The sequence below is a fragment of the Rutilus rutilus genome (genome assembly GCF_951802725.1).
Source record: "Rutilus rutilus genome assembly, chromosome: 3".
Classification (NCBI taxonomy): Eukaryota; Metazoa; Chordata; class Actinopteri; order Cypriniformes; family Leuciscidae; genus Rutilus; species Rutilus rutilus.
This window is the reverse complement of record NC_140211.1, coordinates 51,879,695-51,898,094: the sequence shown is the minus strand read 5'-3', so window position 1 is coordinate 51,898,094 and position 18,400 is coordinate 51,879,695.

The window sequence follows — 18,400 nt, the reverse complement described above, 5'->3', positions numbered from 1 at the left end:
GCATGATTGCAAGTTAAAAATTCTAATTAATTAATTAAACGTTTTAAGATGCAAGCATTATTCTGTTCTGTTGATATAATGTTGAATATTTCATCAGCTTAATATTGTCATTTAAAACTGAAATTTATGTGTCAACTTAAAAAAAAAAAAAAATAAATAAAAAAAAAATTTGTAACTTAATGAAATTGTCTTGATAACTTTCAAAATTGGGGAGTGAATTTTTAGCTCTCAGCATGCTTTGTATTGGAATGGATAAGGAGGATAAATGTTGAAATTAGGTGTTATTGTATGTGTTTTTAGTAAAGTGTTTAATGCTGTTATGTTTGACATTTAAACAAATTTCTGTTATGTTGAAGTTTTTGTGGTTACCACTGTGCTGAAGAGTAGAGTATAGGTTTATAAATGAAGGTATAAACTACATTGACCATATCATCATCAATGACTGTCACGTCTGTTTAAAGTTCTGTTTATGTTCAAGTTTCAATTTAGTCTTTTATATGTAATGCTATATTACATGGAAGAAGACAAAGACAATGGTGGAAAGGACGCAGGTGCAGTTTATTACGAATTGAACAACAAACTTGAGCTTTACATTAAACAAAAAAAAAAAAAACGAAGAACTTGACTTCGCTGATAACAATAACCTGAACCTAAACTTGAGGGCTAAATACATGATTCAGGGGAACACATGACTATGACAATCAATAAACAACACATGATAAGACAATGAACCAATGAGAACATGACACATAAACAAGCGGGAAACAGATCACATGACACTAGACAGGAAACTGTGCTATATACAAAATAAAAGACATAAAAAGATCAGTTTCAGGGTTTCTTTAAGATGATAGATTTTAGGCCAACACAGCAAAATCCCCAGAGTTAAATTAACTCTGTTCAGAGAACATTTGGTCCCTCTCTACAGAGAGTTAAAATAACTCTGAATCAGAGTTAAAGTTAATGAGATACTTAAGTGATTAATTAAGTGATGATTGGGCATTGATGATGAACACCTGCTGTCAACAAGTTCTCAGCAGAGGGTGATTAAACAACTCCATAAACAGCATTACCAGCTTCACTTATTACTAACCAGACTGACTATATTTCTGTCAGACGTCTACAGAAGGTCTTATTGAGAATTAACAGAGGTTTAGATGTTGACGATTTATTGAAAATGTATGATCACCATTATGGTGATGAGTGTTTCCTTCAGTTGGGCAGTTTGACTCTTATGAGTTTGTGGTTTTTGTAACAGTTTTTACCATAACATGTAATTTGTTGCAAAGAAAGCCAGAAGCAAAAATGGTCAGGTGATATAGTTTTCAACAACAAAAAATAGAAACATGCACCTATCTCATCAGTGGTTATTTGATGATAATAGATTATATTCACCAACAATACTCTCTTGCCACAGATTGGACATTCAATTTTGTATTTTTAAAATGCATAGAGGGGAATTTTTTTTAAAGACACAGATGTCATGAATCAGCATATGAATCTCAACAATGGTGACATTTTTCATGCCGCAATGCATCCTGGGAGCCGTGCGTTTTATACTATTGTGGCTCCCAGCATGCATTGCAGCATGAAGCATGTCACCATTGTTGAGATTCATATGCTGATTCTTGATGTCTGTGTCTTTAAAAAAAAAAATCACCTCTATGTATTTTAGAAACCAAAATTCAGAGTCCGATCTGTGGCAAGAGAGAATTGTTAGTGAATATAATCTATTACCATCAAATAACCACTTTTGGACAGTGATGAGATAAGTGCCTTACTATACTTTTTGTTGTTGAAAACTGTATCACCTGCTCATCTTTGTTTCTGGCTTTCTTTGTAACAAATTACATGTTTTGGTAAAAACTGTTAGAAAAACCACAGTCTTGTAAAAAAAAAAAGCCAAGAGTCAAACTGCCCAACTAAAGGAAACACTTATCGACATAATGGTGAACAAAGATTTTCAATAAATCGTCAACATCTAAACCTGTTAATTCTCAAAAAAACCTTCTGTAGACGTATGGCACCAATTAAGTCACTTTGGTTAGTAATAAGTGAAGCTGGTAATGCTGTTTGTGGAGTTGTTTAATCCTCCTCTGCTGAGATCTTCACAGATTTAATGTCTTTTGTCTTCATTTGATTTCATCTTCTTGTGTTTCTCTTTTTCTCTGTTCTTATTGAATCTCTTTCATTCAGTGATTCTGCTTGTTGACAGCAGGTGTTCATCATTAATGCCCAATCATCACTTAATTAATCACTTAAGTATCTCATTAACTTTAACTCTGATTCAGAGTTATTTTAACTCTCTTTAGAGAGGGACCAAATGTTCTCTGAGCAGAGTTAATTTTACTCTGGGGATTTTCCTGTGAAGGAGCCCTTCCTTCCCATGTCACCAAGTATGAGAAGAACAAAACTCTGACACTCACCTGACACGATGTGATTTAGATATCAGCGCAGAGGATGTACACTCAGGGACAACACTGTCAACGTCTCCAGTCCCTCATTAGGATGCCAGTCAGATATTATTCTCTCCGTGAGAGGAATGTTCCCCCTTTTTATTACGCAAATGATCACGGAGAAGAATCGGGAAGAACAACTCAGCATCAAATATACAGGCAAATCTTAACGTGACAGGAAATATTCTGTGGCTAAAATCCCCTCCGGAGCCTTTGCGTTCAGCCCATCGTCGGTTGTAAAGGGGAAGGTTGTAATGTTGTAGCGCCTTGAGGGGCTTATTAGGAACTATAAAAGCTGCAAACTACCTGTATTTCTGTTCTTTTTCATCACTGTATGTTCGTCTGGCTCTCTTGCTCTCTCCCACACTGACTTTATTTCTTGTCTAACACCAGCATTGAGAAAAATGAGGATGGTTTAGTATTCATAACTCATGTTTTATTTGCAAATAGGCTTTCAAGCAGAACTGATTCTGCTTTGATTCTGTCATGTGGTGAAGCTTGTGTGATGTCAAAGTACTGTGAAATGAGAATTTGACAACCATATACAAATTCTGTGCTATTGTTCTTGTAAATCTTAGTCATGTGCACACATGTACACACATCCATCCAAAAATTTTCCAAAGGTAATGTCTGTGCTAAGACAGCTCTGTTATCATAAAAGCCTCTCCACATTCTAATATTTCATAGCCTCAGAGAAGGAACGTATTGCTGAGAATTATTCATTTTCCACTGTGTGAAAAGTTCAACACATGAATTTCTCCATAGCTCAAGCAGAGGAAACTATCACAGGATTTAGGCTCTCTACTGAAGATGATTGCTGAACGCCCATTATTTAAAGCACAAGATGAATGTGGCATCAAGATTATACCTCGAATTCTCAGCCATGTAAGAATAAAGAACAGCAGGATAATAAATAAGACCTTAAGATGCAAAAAGGATTGATGGGATTTATGTATTGATGCTGAATGGATGGAGCTCTAAATGTCCTATTGACATTTTAACAAAAAAATCTCAACACACCCCTTTTGGGTTTCTTGTTAATCAAAGCAAATTAACTACATTGATCGCTACAACAGAACCTAGGCTTGCCTTTCCAACACAGCTCTTCAGGCTATGTCTACATTAATCTGGATACATTTTAAAACAGCGTAATCATTTCAAAACATTTTCTGTCCACACTGGCATTTTCAAGCATTTTCACAAAGTTGCTCATCCTTACTGAATTGTCGGAAAACATTAAATGATCTAACTGCGCATGAGCACTGTTTTGACGCATGACAGCAGTCGGGACTACATTTTCTGTCATCTCTGAGAAATGTAACATGAAGATTTTTAGCAACACTGTGAAAGTGAATAGCATATAGCAGGGACATTTATGGACAGGGTCCAACCTGGTGAGTATATATATATATACACTGTATATACAGTGGGGAGAACAAGTATTTGATACACTGCCGATTTTGCAAGTTTTCCTACTTACAAAGGATGTAGAGGTCTGTAATTTTTATCACAGGTACACTTCAACTGTGAGAGACGGAATCTTCAAAAATCCAGAAAATCCCCTTGTATGATTTTTAAATAATTAATTTGCATTTTATTGCATGACATAAGTATTTGATCACCTACCAACCAGTAAGAATTCCGGCTCTCAGAGACCTGTTAGTTTTTCTTTAAGAAGCCCTCCTGTTCTCCACTCATTACCTGCACCTGTTTGAACTCGTTACCTGTATAAAAGACACCTGTCCACACACTCAATCAAACAGACTCCAACCTCTCCACAATGGCCAAGACCAGAGAGCTGTGTAAGGGCATCAGGGATACAATTTTAGACCTGCACAAGGCTGGGATGGGCTACAGGACAATAGGCAAGCAACTTGGTGAGAAGGCAACAACTGTTGGCGCAATGGAAGAAGTTCAAAATGACGGTCAATCTCCCTCGGTCTGGGGCACCATGCAAGATCTCACCTCGTGGGGCATCAATGATCATGAGGAAGGTGAGGGATCAGCCCAGAACTACACGGCAGGACCTGGTCAATGACCTGAAGAGAGCTGGGACCACAGTCTCAAAGAAAACCATTAGTAACACACTACGCCATCATGGATTAAAATCCTGCAGCGCACACAAGGTCCCCCTGCTCAAGCTAGCACATGTCCAGGCCTGTCTGAAGTTTGCCAATGACCATCTGAATGATCTAGAGGAGGAATGGGAGATGGTCATGTGGCCTGATGAGACAAAAATAGAGCTTTTTGGTCTAAACTCCACTCGCCGTGTTTGGAGGAAGAAGAAGGATGAGTACAACCCCAAGAACACCATCCCAACCATGAAGCATGGAGGTGGAAACATCATTCTTTGGGGATGCTTTTCTGCAAAAGGGACAGGATGACTGCACCATATTGAGGGGAGGATGGATGGGGACATATATCGCGAGATCTTGGCCAACAACCTCCTTCCCTCAGTAAGAGCATTGAAGATGGGTCGTGGCTGGGTCTTCCAGCATGACAACGCCCCGAAACACACAGCCAGGGCAACTAAGGAGTGGCTCCGTAAGAAGCATCTCAAGGTCCTGGAGTGGCCTAGCCAGTCTCCAGACCTGAACCCAATAGAAAATCTTTGGAGGGAGCTGAAAGTCTGTATTGCCCAGCGACAATCCCGAAACCTGAAGGATCTGGAGAAGGTCTGTATGGAGGAGTGGGCCAAAATCCCTGCTGCAGTGTGTGCAAACCTGGTCAAGAACTACTGGAAACGTATGATCTCTGTAATTGCAAACAAAGGTTTCTGTACCACATATTAAGTTCTGCTTTTCTGACGTATCAAATACTTATGTCATGCAATAAAATGCAAATTAATTACTTAAAAATCATACAATGTGATTTTCTGGATTTTTGTTTTAGATTCCGTCACTCACAGTTGAAGAGTACCTATGATAAAAATTACAGACTTCTACATGCTTTGTAAGTGGGAAAACCTGCAAAATCAGCAGTGTATCAAAAAAATGATTCTCCCCACTGTATATATATATGTACACACTCACCAGGTTGGACCCCATTCTGCCTTCAGAACAGCCTTAATTCTTTATGGCATAGATTCAACAATGTGTTGGAAACATTCCTCAGAGATTTTGATATATGATATATTGACATGATAGCATCCCGCAGTTGCTGCAGATTTGTCGGCTGCACATCCATGCTAATCTGCCTTTCCACCACATTCCAAAGCTGCTCTAATGGATTGAGATCTGGTGACTGTGGAGGCCATTTGAGTATAGTGAACTCACATGTTCAAGAACCCAGTCTGAGGTGATTTGAGCTTTGTTACATGGCGTATTATCCTGCTGGAAGTAGCCATCAGAAGATGGGGACTCTGTGGTCGTAAAGGGATGGACATGGTCAGCAACAATACTGAGAAAGGCTGTAACGTTTAAACAATGCTCAATTGGTACTAAAGCTTAAAGTAAAGTTTCTGAAATACTCTGACCAGCGTCTGCAACAACAACCATGCCACATTAAAAGTCACTTAAATCATTTAAATTGAGTTGCAACCATGTGATTGGCTAATTAGATATTTGCATTACCGAGCAGTTAAACAGGCGTACCTATTAAAGTGGCAGGTGAGAGTATTTTTTTCTTTGTCTTTTTTTTTTATTGAGGAATGCAAGAAAAAATATGTTTTTGGCATCACTGTAAAAGGTCTGTAATGTGTCTACCGAGAGCAGAGCAGTGACATGCGAGCCATCAATCAGGAAACATTTGCTTATTATAAACTTGACATTAGCCTGACAGCCACCTGCCATCGACGTTAAAGCACCTCACGAATACAGCTGGAGATAAAACAAAGAAATGCAACCGACACTGATGTGTTTAAAATGTTTCACGGTCTTGATTATGCGTCATGAATGCAAATTATGTTTTGTCCTAAAGAACTGTAATGTTAATTTAACACAATAAGAAAATACTTTTAGTCATTTTCATATGTTGGAGCACTGTGGCAGTGGAACACTATTGCCGACACTCATCAGCGTGGTTGATGTATAATCCTCAAAAAGTGACAGTACTCAATGCATCCGTGCACACAGAGACTCCTTCAGCTCTCCAAGTAGGTCATGGAGAATCAGCCACTCTTGAAATAATAATAGAGACTGACCCAGCTATATCTATATCTAGCTATATCTATCCATAACTATATATATATATGAAGACAGATGCGAAAACCTCTTTCTAATTTTTCTTGAAATTAGTATTTTTATGTTTTTAATTTTACTCTCATAAGTGACATTTTCAAAAATAATGCATTTCAATAACTGACTAATAACCTTTTCATTGCTATAAAAGTGAATTCACTTAACTTAAATGTAGGAGCCTGATAAAAATACTAATTTAAAATAAAAATTTCAGACTGACTTAGAGGTTTTTGCATCTGAAGTCTTCATAATATTAGCTATATATATTCAGCCGTATGTCAGCAGTTGAGGCTTTTATGTAACTTTCACTTTTAATACAGTATGACTATCAGGATGCTTTCCCCCCTCCAAAGCACAAAGGCGAGTGGCCAATAAAGTTGGAACCGGCAAGTTACAATAGCACTCAGTCTAACAGCAGCAGTGTGTGAATCCCAGAGTTGTTGCCCTGGTCTCCCCCCTATACGCAGAGTGTGTTCTCTGGTGTGATGTCCAGAGACTCGGCTTCATGCACAGTTAATGTCTCTGCTGTCTGGATGATTAACGTGGGCTGTTTCACTCTCCCGTATGGGCCCCAAAAACTTCGTCCCACCTCACCTCACCTGCTCTGCCTGCTGCACTCATGGCCTTGGTAAAAATAGACCTATCGAATATGTGAGCTGCCTTTTGTTCTGCTTTCTAGGTAGGAACATACAGCCTGTTCTTATAGACAGTTAGGATACAAGCACGATGGACAAATAATACGACAAGACAATATGTAGCTGATTTTATATTAAATAATATATATTAGCTTTTATAAGCAAGTATATTTTACTTAGCAACACTGCTTTTCTTTATCCAACTGAGAGATGTAGTTTGCGTATCCCATGTTCATGAAGCAGTTGAGTGTTTTGAGCCGCTCAGCCGCCAATCAGTCTGTGTTTCACATGACTTGGGACGCTCCTAAACAATCACAGAATACATACGAGAGAGGTTGTTTTAAATTTTTGTCCATTTGTTTGTTCATTTTTTAATTTAATGTAATAAAAATAAATGGAATGAATTATATCAATATATTTCTATTCATTTTAAATGATCTCGTGGCCCCCTGGAGGATCACTGAGGCTGAGAACCACTGCGCTAAAGTAAACTGAATGTCAAGTTTACAAAATTTTCAGATATGTATAAGGACCCTCTGGAGTGAGGGGTGTACTATTCTGCACTCAACTCTAAACACTCACTTATCAAGGGGAGTTGCAAAAGCGCTAACTATTACCACTCAACCTTGCTGTATATGATTCCAGGAATAGGACTAAGCTCTTGAGGAGAAAGACCCTCAACAGTGGGGGAGGGTTACTCTCCAGAAGAACCTGAAGGACTGCTGTTTAAAGGGAGTTAGCCAAATGCTAGCTAGAACCAGCTGTCCTCATGCCAAGATCTCAAAACTCTGAACTGCCAAAGGTGCCTTACAACAAAAAGGGTTTGCAAGTCTGCAAATACCTCTTTCCATAGATTACTGCGCCTTCGCCACCCTTAACTTTCTAACCACCGTCTCAACGGATGTGTTGAAAAAGCTTGGCAGGCGAAACAGGTAGGCTGCTCACCAGCTTCTTCACCCCCTCCTCAACCACATCCTGCTCTTCCTGGAAGAAAGCCATGCCGTGGAGCGCCATCTACTGGATCGGATGATGCAATCAGCGACTGAAAAGTGAAAAAGATCCATTCCTTTTCCAAACTCTTCAGGCAGCTCGACCTGCGACCCCCATGATCCCCATGAGCCGTGGGGCACAGATGCTTGTCCCAATTCCAGAAAAAGGACAAACGTGAACGGAGCTGCTTCATCGAGAAGATCTCGCAGTGCACGCATCCAGCCCCCTCAAGGACTGAACACGCGTGCGCCACGTTCAAGCATATAACGCATAAGTCATGTCTGTCCTTGGGTGTCAAATAGCTCTGACACGGAGGCACACACTTCTTGAAACCTCTGGCAGTGGACTCCATTGAAAATCGCCAAAACGCGTTGTGAACAAACTGCTCCTGAAGACAAAGAAGAGGATGACGTGTACTACACTGGTAGTGATGTCATGGCCTGTCTACGGCCAATGATATTGTCGTGTTTAAACACATGCTTTAAAAAAAAAAAAAAACTACAGAGCTTTGATCATAAAACTAAGCACTTAAATATCATCTTACTAAGACATATTATTAGGAGATACAGAATGACAACTGTTATTTATATGCATTTTATTTAAGCCAGCTATACTGTTACAAATCTCATTGATTTACATTACAAGCTATCATAATTTCATCTCATTGGCCACATAAATAGCACCAAATTGCATATTTTTACTGAATAAAATTAAGGTGTTTTTTTCCCTCCTTGAGTATGAGCTCCATGTTCTCACAATATCATTTATCATATATGAGCCATAAATGCCTGATCGTTTATTTTTTATGTACGATAAAGTATTTTTTGTGCCTGTTTTGGGTCACACTTGATGCTTAATGTAATGGTAATATAATATGCTGTAATATAATCACATCTAGACGAACTGCTCAAGAAAGCTTCAAGAAGAACCTCCTGTATTTTGTCTATCAATACTGATTAGTAGCACACTCACTTTTGCAGTCCACAGTATCGATCATTCATGTCAATAGCAACTCCCAAGCTGTAGCATTAATGCAACTCTTTATTCAATCGAGCCACGGACCTGAGGATGTGATAAAAGTGGTTTGAGGACAATTAATTTCCCTGATAGCGTAGAAACGGCAAGGCCTGCGCCTCGTGCTGTGACAGTGGGGGAGTGGAGCACGTGAACAGGAGACGGCTCTGTCCTTCACACTGTCTGATCTGCCCACAAACCGCATTCAAGTCCAATGCTAATTTGAATGACACCGATGGAAATCTTGGCTCGCTTTCAAGGGACTAGATTTGGGCTGGCCCGTCGACCTTCTCCACAAGAACATGGAAAACGTCTTTGCTCAATATGTCACAGCGGCTTTAATAGAGGAAGACAAGAGCGAAGCCGGGATCATTTTAAACCTGCAGCAGAACAGTTTGGCAAAACTAAAGAAAATGTGAGATGATACGGCATTCGCTTGACAGATGTAAGATGAGATATAAAAGTATGTCCTCAAATAATTACTGGTATCTAATATGACTGTATACTGTAGAAATATGTTTGTAACGTTAACAGTAAAACTGTTCATGGTTAATTGTAATTTGTTAACATTTACAGTGAAAAACTGTAAATGGGATAACATCATATTGTATGTAATTTTACTGTAAAATGCTGTCAAGTGAATGTTTTTTGCAAGTAAAATCTAAGAAAATGTATAATGTATCCATGTGTGACACAGCACATATAAGATTATTTAATTTAAATTGTTTCTTAAATTCTTTTGTTATCAGTATAAAATCAGATGCTGGTAGTTTATGTAGATTAGTACGTTATCATATCACTTAAAATATATGTTTATCCCTGAAACATTGTCACTGTATTTTGTTGTGTTTTTTGAATTTCTGCCAACCACAGCTGATTTTTTTATTGTAAATTTAAATATATATTTTATAGTGACCTGCACCTAATGAAGTATTACTTTTATTATTATAATTATTATTACGTATTGTAAGGAGGTTTAATTTGAATTGAATTCCAATAATTGATCATACACATATTTGTCATCCTCTATATTAAAAAGCAAAGCAAATCAGTGCGCTTAAGACAACCATCCTGTGATTGTATACTTTGAGACCAAATTATTTTCAAATCTTAATTACGTTTAGTGGAGTTAAATCTGAAGCAAATTAGCCTTCTAAATGCAGTTGAAACAAAAGTGTTAAAATGGGGTTAATTGAATTTTAAGCCTTGTCACAGAAGATTACGAAGTCCATGAAACACCACTTTAATTATGCTATTAGCATGTGGATTAAGGTCACCAATATTTTTAACAAGCAATTATGGTCTCACTGTCTATGCACTCACAGCTGTTTATATATATGGCTTTCTGTCTGCTGTTTTGTCATGCTAAACATTGGGATAAGCTAGCATAATGTGGAATATACTGTAATGCTTTTTTCTTTTGGTTGTTTCTGATATCCTCCTAAAAGTACAATGAAATAACACCTCATTTACAAGATGCATTTAAAAAGTGTCCACAGAAACCTTGTGCTCAGGCAGTCAGTGTGATATTTTCTCTCGTCCTTGCATGTCAAATCATATTGACAGAAAGCTAAGGACATAACCATGTCAAAGAATTTTTCATGTCAAAATGTTCAAGTTATGACAGCTTGAAAATATATATTTTTTTGAGATCGGCAGCATTTTGTTGTGTTGCTGGATGGATGGATCCTCTCAGTTTGAAGCAAACTTTTAACTCACAGTGGAAGTGAAGACATTTAGACTGTCGCTGCCCGTCATTTCAAGCAACGTGACTCTTGGCTATTACATTAATGAGAACTGATGACAGTTGATAATTACCAAATTAAACCAAATTACTGATAATATGGAAAATAATTGCACATCATTAGATTTGCATGTTTTTTTTTCAACACGAGTGGATCTGGCACCAACATAAAATGTTACGTTGTCCTAGGACTGCACGATTAATCCAAATAAAACCAAAAAATAAATACAAATTTAATTAAATAAATACATGCTCCATGTGATTCAGAGTGAAGGGCAGTACTGTGTTCATTTACACGTGAGCAGAACATGATCCGCCAGTGTTTGAAGAGTCTCAAAAATGTTTGGGTTGCTTTAACATGTATTTGGAAATTTAACATGGAACAACCATTTCTTGAGGGAGAGGATGTGTTCACGTCATGTCGTAATTACCGCAACGATTCTGAACTGTAAAAAGCCTTTACATGATTGTAGAACATGTACTTTTCTGAAAGCTTACGATGTACCACCTGACCACTGCAGACTTACGGTGTGTTCGGCTTTAAGCAGTGTTGTGCAGACTGATTGGTGTTTGACATCAAAGTACCGCGAAAGCGATTCGAAAGCTTAATTTATGGTAATTACGACAAGGCGACACGACACGAATTACGAGAAAGCTTACAGGCTTCCATACGTTGTCCGACTTTTTAATGGTTCGATTCTCTCAAGTCTGCACTTGATGCATCCTCGATATCAAGAACGCATGCGGGTATTTTCATGCATTCTCTGTACTTGCATTCTTGAGTACTGGAACCGGACTTTGGGTGATGAGAACACAAGGACGCAAGATTGCTTAAGAATGCATATTGAGTGACGGCCAGAATCAATGACCACTCGCTATTGCACTTGAGTAGGGCTGCATCTGAAATCACATACTTCCTTACTACATAGTGGTTAAAAAACAGTATGTGACAAAAGAAGTATGTCAAATTCACAGTACTCATAAAAGAGTAGGCAAAAAGTACCCGGAAGACCTCATTCCTCCGGCGAGATTCTGAAGTGTGCATACGATGGACACTTTACTATCCCATGAGGCCACGGCAGAGGATTTGGGAATGGCAGTGAATCGACGTAGGCCCTGTCCCAAATGGCACACTTCATATGCACTTTTGGTCTTGTGGACTTACAACGGCTGCCGTGTGCGCGTGTCCGCTAAGTCCTTGAGACTGGAGGGTGTCCCATTTGTCATTTTAGGTTTCAGAAGGGTGCTCGCAAGCGCTCCCTTTGAGGTCGATATACACCCTCAATGCGCACTTTTGTCAAGCCCGCAATGATGCGAGCTCCGCAGCCGACTTCTTCCCGACAGTCAAATCGGCGTTACGTCACAAAAGTGCAGACTCGTTGGAAGACCGCGAGTGCTCAGGGTGCCATTTGGGACAGGGCCGTAACTGATGCTGGTAGGTCACATGATTACATTCATACTACACACATTCATACTATATAGAACATACTTTTTTAACTTTCATGAAGCCATTACTTAAAAATAAGTACATACTCAAAAGAGTATGCGATTTTGGTTGCAGCGTAAGTGTTTTGAAAAAATGATCTATATAATACCGTCACAATGTGATGTAATATACCAAAAATCATGATACTAACCTTTATCTCCAAATAAAAGTGATTCATCTTTTAAAAATCGTTAAAATATTAGTGTCTGTAAGTTTTTAAAAGCATAGCTTAAATGACGTCATATAGTAAGTACATGTAGTTAATTAATCAGTACTTAAATATCTAATTATACTGTAACAAGGATACCTTAAAATAAAGTGTAACCCTTTATTTTAAGGTGTCATTGTTACAGTGTAATTATATATTTAAGTAACATAAATTAACAACATGTACTTACTAAAGGTTTTGGGTAGGATTAGGGTTTGGTTTAGGGTTAGTTGCATGCAATTATGCATAATTTACCGTTATTACTATGGTAAGTACATGTAACAAGGACTCTGTAAAATAAAATGTTACCCAGTATTCTTTACGTCACGACATAAGCGGATTCGTTTTTTCCCCCCAAAACGTGCAGCCCTATGCCGTCCGTCGTAAAGCACTAGACAGCTATGTCAAGTCCCGTCTCTCACCCCCCTACCTTTGTGTCACTCTCTCATTCCCATCCCATTGTTCCCATATTTCTCCCTCAACCTATCCATCAATCCCCGACCGGCCTCCAAGGTAAAGCACTGACAAAAAGAACATCCCATCTACCTCTCGCTGTCCTAACAGGCTCTGTCAGCGGCGGTCCCCTCGGTCACGCGACTTTCTGCTGATGTCCCCAGCGCGCGGTGAGTCTTGCCAGCCGCAGCAATCTAAAAGGCCTGCGCTGGCCTCAGGGCATGATGGGTACCTCCCCTCAGACGACCCACCAAATCCAGTCCACAGCAATTCACTCCCACCCACACATCAACGGGTTTGATGCTCACGGTTTGGAACCGTCCCTAAAACCGTTTTTATTTTCACTTTTAATTAATAAAGGCATCTTAAGCGCACTCGAGGCAATTAGCGTTGTGTTGTGTCAGCGCTGTGGACCAGATGGTGATTGACAATAAAGGCAAGTTGCTCAATCAGCCGCCATTTGTCTGGTGTCATTAATTATCAAGCGAAGTTTACGTTTGGTCCCCAAAGTTGATACTTTGGGAGAAGAAGAATACCATCCCTTCTGTCGCTCATTACTCTTTAAAGCTTAAAATGGCAGCGTGGAGATGGAGATGGAGGGAGGGCTATTGTTAAGCAGCTGGCAGAAGGCATGGGAAATCTCACACTCAGCTTTTTGCTCATTACTTGACTAATTGTTTGGTTTTACATATTGCTTTATTGGCTTATTTAACACACTCTGTAAAATATTTGATGTAGACTTAAAATAAACAAGTTTTGTCAAAGCAGTGTTCATTTTTTTTTATTATTTGGTAACACTTTACAAAACAGTTCCATTTGTTAACATTAGTTAACTACATTAGTTAACTAAGAATAAACAATAATTCTACAATTGCGTACAGACGTATTAAACAAGTTTTATGTTTTCATATCAAACCCTTATAAAAACATTGACATTAATCTGGCCCACCTTACTGTGGTTTATATATTATGCATTAAGCCATATAACATCATATTTGCTACCCACAGTGATATTTAAAAGTTTTCAAAGTTAATATAGAGTAAACACCCAAAATGTTTCTCATATACTCATTTCTAAAGGTGGTGATTGGCTGAATGTCTGGGGACTTGCAGCTGTTGTCCTACATGAGAAAGTAAATCTGATAGACCTCGAGACAATGGAATTGCGTGTCGCTCATAAAGCACTCTAAAAATAAACAGAAAGAGATGGAGCATGAGGCTGGGGATCAGTGTCGATGACACCTCAAAATAACACACTGGCGAGCTCACTGAAATCCTGGAGTATCAGCTTACCACTGCTCCTTTGATGTTGTTTCATCATCATCATCATAACAGCTTCTGAACTCCATCCTAATAAATCTCACGGTGAATTCAGTTCTTGTTGCCTTATTTCTGCTGCCATTATTTGCTTTTAATGCAGCTGAAAGGAGAATATGTATTTTCAAACAACATGCCGCTCAGAAAGTTTGGGGACAGCAATATTATTTGTTTCAAATAATTTACTTTTTCATCAGGGATGTATTAAAATGGTCAAAAGTACAGATTCTTGCATTTTAGCATACACAAACACACAAAAACACACTTATACATATTGTCACATACATGTTCTGTTTTGACTTAGGCCGCGTACACACTGCAAAGTTACGGGACAGTGACAACTGCATTTAAATGCGGGAGTGTGTCCCCTTAATTATCATTCCATGTGTGTATGGAACTCGACTCACTCCTGAAACTGCATTTTTGACACCATGGTAATATAGCAACGCTCTGGCGTCTCGCGTGTTTGGTCTATTCTGACCAAAGTTATATTACAGTGACAAAAGACTTGTTGTGTTTTATCTAAAGCACAGTCGACGGATGCGTCGTGTTTTGTTTAGGGCCTGCTCAAAGGCCAAAGTTGCCATGTCCACTTATTATAAGCATTTTTGGGCTTGTTGTTTAAGCTTGGCTCATACAGCGATATATACAGTAGTCATCATTTGAAGTGGATCAAAACCTTTCATCAAAGTTATACATGAACCCAATGCAACAATACCCGTTCTTGTCTTAGGACAACTTTGATGAACTTTTTTTGATCCACTTCAAATGTTGACTGTATATTGTATATTATAACGCATTTCCATTAATTTCATTTTTAAAGGAGTTGTTCTTGTTTGCTGATTTGCTTGCAAGATCTGACAACACGATTCAAGCTCGTACTGTGACTTCTTACACCACACATACAGATGAGTGACACGTATGTCTTTCTCGAAATACGTATTTTAATATGCACCCGAGAGGTATCTCTCATCTGTCATCTCTCGTATATCTTGTTGTACGTCATTAACAACTTGTTTTTCAGTTCGGTTCTGTACAGATTATGTAGAATTTGTGGAAATGTGGTTGTTAATTCAGTTGTTGTCACTCCTATAAATGACTGAACTGTGTGTGTACAGAACTGGATTAAGCACTAAAAGGTGAACTGAAAACCAAATTTATCTGCAATGTGCATGTGGCCTTAGTTTCTTTATGTTTTAGTTCTGTTCCTGTTTGCCCGTGTGCCCTGTAATTTGACCCAGTTTCCTAGTGTTTGATTAATTTGATTCCGTTCACCTGTCGTTTAGTTAATTACCTCATTTAGTCTGTGCATATATACTCCCTGTTTTGTTCAGTTCTTTGTCCAGTCTTGTCTTTGTGAAGTGTATGGGTTACCCTGTGTTTCTGCCCTGTATCATGTGGATTATTGAATTAAAAGGTTATATCCTTGCATTCTTCATCTTTGTACACTCAATATACAGCCACCTGTTACAGAAGACCGGATCTAGACGGTATTTAATTTTGCTGCGTTTTCTTTCTCCCCTTTTGATTTCTTTTCCCCTCTCATTGATTTACCTGCAATTCAACTACTCTGTTTGTAGCAGAGGGATCATCCACTGGTGGACCATACCCTGGACTTTATCAACCTGGTGTGCCAGACTCACTATCAACTGTGTTCTCTTTTACACCAACGGTCCATGGCATGCTTCCCAGTGGATGGTCCAAGGGAAAATTTCGCCGTGTTTGTGAAATAGGTACTGATGTGTAACAGATCGCCTTTTACCATCTGCCCGATCAAGGAAGACACCACCAGCCCCACTCCTCACCCAGAGACCTGACAGCCACCAACCACAATTGTGACGGAGATTATGCATGAGCCCACCACAGACAGAGTGCCCGAGCCTAGTTCGAGAGAGAAGCCTTGCCTCCCAGAGAGTCTGACCAGGTGTGTGTGTCGGCTACATCAACCATTCCCGTGGGGCTACTCGTGGAGTTCGAGGGCATGGAGTGGAACCCCGCCCACACCACCGGAGTTGAGGAAATGCTGAATCCAATCTCTGTGGAAATTCATGGCATGGATGAGTTTAAAGAGAATGCTGCCCTGTGTTTCCTATGCCCTCTGGTCCTGCCCAGCCCCAGTTCCCCTATATCTCCGTTGGTTCAGTCCAGTTCCGAGTGTCCAGAGTCCCCATCCAGCCTCCCTCTCCCACCTCCTCTACCAAAACCAAAAGTGCATCGGCCCTGCTTTCGCTGGTCCCCTCCAGCTCCACAACTCCTCCAGCCACCCCGCTGTGCTGGATTGATGAACTTCCAGTAATCAGCTCAGTCCTGGCAAGAGAATCCTGTGGCTCTATATCAGTCCTCCGAGCCCTTGACTCTTCACTTTTACGCCATCTAAACTCCTTGGCTCCACGTTCCCTCAGCTCCACTGGGGTCAGTCAGACCACGGATTCCACCAGGCTCCCTCGTCCCTTACTACACCATGGTCTTCCACTCCTCTGGCTGTACCTCGTCCCTCCATCCCTCTGGCTCCGTCAGGCTCCTCCTTCCCTCCAGCGCTGCCTTGGTACTCGCTCTGCCCCGCCCTGCTGAGCCCCCATCTCCAACTCGGTCCTGCGAGCCTGAAGTTCCGTCTCGGCCCACCGGATCATTGGTGTCACCTTGGGTGTCCATTCCGCCTGAGACTCCTCAGTCTCCATCAGTCGCCACCATTGGTATCGTCTAGGGCAGGGGTGCCCAACCCTGCTCCTGCCGATCGACTGTCCTGCACAGTTTATTTCCAACCCTAATCAAACACACCTGCCTTTAATTTTCAAGCGATCCTGAAGACGTTAATTGGTTGCTTCAGGTGTGTTTGATTAGGGTTGGAGAGAAACTGTGCAGGACAGTCGATCGGCAGGAGCAGGGTTGGGCACCCCTGGTCTAGGGATTCTCCAACATGGCTTATCCTTCCCTCAACGCTGCCGTGGTCCTACTTCTGGCTGGGCCCATTTCTCTGGGTCATCATCCGGCTCAATTTGCTCCTGGCTCCTCCATCTTTCCACTCCTCCTTGGACTGTTTTGCCTGCCCCTAACTGTGTCCGTCTCTCTCCTGTTCATCGTCCTCCTCCAGAGCCCCCGCCCTTTCTCCTCAGTTGTCACATACATGTTCCGTTATGACTTTCTTTGTGTTTTAGTTCTGTTCCTCGTTGCCCGTGTCCCTGTAATTTGACCCAGTTTCCGAGTGTGTTTGATTATTCATTCCGTTCACCTGACATTTGTTAAATGCCTCATTTAGTTTGTGTATATATACTCTGTTTTGTTCAATTATTTTTACGGCCTAGTCTTTGAAGTGGAAGTTACTCCATCTTTCTGCCCTGTATCATGTGGATTATTGAATTAAAAGACTATATCCTTGCATTCTTCGTCTTTGTGTGCTCTATGTACAGCCACATGTGATGCATACACTCTCTCTCTCTCACTCACACACACATATATATACATGCATACATATAAACACTACATATTTTTCATACTGCAGTTTGTGTCATTTGATTTAGTTTCAATGACTGTGGTCCAGACGTTTGACTGGTAGTGTATGAATACACTATATATCATATATAGTCATATATTTTAGGATAGCAGGTAGAAGACCCTCAAAAACTGCAGACATGGCCATTTTTACCAATGGCTGTGTGAAATGAAAGATAAGGATGGATTGCCAGAGTAAGTATCTGTATAACACAAAAAGACAGAGGCGAAGTGAAGCTCTTGAGCTTCCAGCTTCATTGTGTGGAAAAGGGCAAACTGCAAAAGACCTCCTGCCTGGATGATTGTGACGGCAAAATGAAAGAAGTCTCTTTTCTCCGAGGCTAAACTGAAGCATTAATGAAAAAGATAAATAAATAAATCCACAATTGGATCCTCTTCTTTTAAAATTTAATGTCCACTCCTGCCACAT